Here is a 2914-nt window from a genome sequence, read left to right as displayed (position 1 = left end):
GGTTGCCCTGCCAGCCCCAGCTCCCAGCCCTTTAAAAAAAAGCCCCGGTACTCACTGGGTGCTGCCAGGTGGGGTGGTGATCCCTGCTGCCCTTCACTGCCCCACACTGTATGGGGGGGCTCTGCATGAGCCCCCTGATCCCCACCTCACTCCCCAACCCCCGCCACAGGTGCCTCAACTGGTCCAGTTCCGGCCCTTTAAGAAAAAAAAAAAAATGGAGAAAAACCCCAAGACTCATCAGCTTCGGGACTGCAATCACCAACAGGATCTATAACGTGTTGCAGGAAAGAGGCAGGAAAGACAAGGGTCTGGCCTTTGGCTCCTGTATTGGCAGAGAATTAGTTAGGTATAATGAGCCCACCAAAAGCATGAGTATTGAACCTGTTGACATTTAACCCACCACATGAGCCAGTATAGATACCCCTACCTTTGTCACCTCCAGCACTACAATAGTTGGAAATGGAAGATACTAACTAATAACATATAGTACACAGGGCCAAATTCATCCCCTGCACACTTGCTGCTTGGGTGCTGCTGTCTGCAGCATGCAGTAAATGCACTGGAGGCTCCTGGAGGCCATGAAGTAAAGGAAGCTGGACTGTGAAGAAATCCCCCTCTGTCTGTCCCTGGACTGGGATACTTTGGGCTAAGGGGAGAATGTAACACCTGCACACACTTGGGGTTGTGTGTGGTCAAGTGTGTTTTCATTTTATTTTGCTGTATATCTTGTTTGTGCTGTATATTTTGCTTCCTCTGGGACTGGAGAGGCCCATCTCCCATCCCCACTTATTGTCTACAGACCTTTTGTCTTGTTTCCCCTCAAGGATCCTTGTTGAACCAGGTTGGTGACTGGCCACTCCACCAGGGGTTGCTGACCACTTTTGAAATGATTGGTCTGCATCAGCAGGAATCAAACAATGCTTATTTCTGGTTAGAACCAAGTGACGAGGCCAGAAAAGTTATTTAAGGGTGTGTCTCTCTCTGGATGAGCCAGTGAGTATGCCTGAGAATTAGCTAGTACATTAGACTTAAGTAATTTAGACACGTGTTAAAAGGGTCACTGAACTCAGTATTGGATGGGACTCAGTTTATTTTGTTTTGCTCAAGGTGCTCTCTTTTAACTTCCTTTGTTATACCCCCATCCTCACTCTCTCCCCTTGATCAATAAAGAACTTTCTGGCTCAGACTGCCTGGCTGTGAATTCCTGAGGAGAGAGGGATCAGAGAGTGTGTTTTGCTCTCCTAAGAGTTTGGCTGTTTATTAACCACCTCAGACTCACCTGAGAGTACCCTGGGAGGCTTCGGGCTATAAGAAGCCCCCAGAAATATTACCAGTGGGCAAAACACCTCCAAGGCCCTGTACTCAAGACTGCACAGAGCCCTAACAGAGACCAGTGCCCAGGTGGTGGCAACGTTACCCCAGGCTTGAAGGTGGGCTCCGAGAAGCGGGATGGCCAGATGTAAGCACCCCAGGGGAGACTCCCAATGCATGGTTTTGGGCTCGGCACAGTGAGGTGGATGCCTCTGCATTGTAGCGCTCCCTACTGTCCCACCACAGGGACCAGGTGGCAGCCAAGGGAGAGGACCCAAGTGACTCAGCACATGGGCAAATCAGATGCACCCTGTCAGTCTTGCTTTGCTTCCTGTCTATCATATCGCCAGTACTGCTCATGCTCATATCAAATCCCACCTCTGTGAAGCTTATACCTCACATGGAATGGCCTCCTCTCCCCCCCACTCCTCATGCCTGGCTTCTGTGGGCTTAGGGAGCTTTCACTCTGGGTCAGAAACATGCTGTATCAAACATGGCTGGCTATGTTTTGTATACCAAAGAATCCAAGCTCTTTCTATGGAAAAGGGAGGATTTATCAATTATTCTGTACACAATGAGAAGGGGATCTTTCCCTCACATACCTCCTGCCTGTTATTTTTCTTCAGCATTAGAGGGACAAGAGGAAGAAGAAAAGGCTCTTTCCCACATGTGGTGATACTGTTGATCACACACTGCTTGTGACCATTTACTGCCCTACAAAATTCACATGTTGCCTGTCATGTGGCAATGACTAGAGGTACTTTGCAGGCCCCATCTCCAAACAAGGAAGGATGTGGCATGTCAAGGGGGGAACCATGGCTGGGGAGAGGGGGCAGTCAACAAAGCAGGTTTGAAAGAGGGATTTGAAGAAGGAAGAGTGAAACATTTCTAACCACATGAAGCAGTGAAGTTCAAAGCAGAGGGAAGGGAGAGGAGAAAGCTTTAAGAACTGTGCAGAGCACAGGATGAGGTACCTGAAGAAACAAAAGTTGGCATGTGGACACGGTGCTGGGAGCCAATGAGAAGGAAGTCAAGCATTTCTATTACAGTTTTGCAGTGGCTCTGTTGTGTGCAGTCTTTGGTCTCTTTACCTCTTACACTGCAGCTTTAATTTCAGTGGGGCTATGCTGAGTTACACCAGCTGAGAATTTGGCCCGTAGCTCTTAATTCCCAATGCAGGAATAGCCTCTCTGTGAGACAGTTTGGCCCTGCAGTAGGTTAAAATGACAAACATTTCCAACAGTCGCAAAATGAACACCTCTTTTTTGGTCTGTAATGTGATGTGCCCTTAATAAAAGGAGCAAAAGGTAAGAATCACCTTTGTTATTTAGGAAGCTTATTGAGAGAGAAGCCTATTTTTGCTTTTAAAATTAACAGCGCTCTGTGAAGCACAGGGGCCCCCACAAGAAAAGATTTTTCAAAGTTTTCATGATTTCCTTTTTGCAGCCAGCAAACAGCATGAGAAATTTGATTAAACTGAATCAGATCCATGTTATCACTCTGTTATTCCCAGAAAAAGATACATTAAGCACTAAGAAAGATACATAGGCTTCCCTCTGCTCATAGTTAATTCCAAAATGAAGGATTATTAATTGATCAAGTA

Source organism: Crocodylus porosus, unplaced genomic scaffold (assembly GCF_001723895.1).
Source record: "Crocodylus porosus isolate Cpor-Errol unplaced genomic scaffold, CroPor_comp1, whole genome shotgun sequence".
Classification (NCBI taxonomy): Eukaryota; Metazoa; Chordata; order Crocodylia; family Crocodylidae; genus Crocodylus; species Crocodylus porosus.
Note: the sequence above shows the minus strand (reverse complement) of the source record.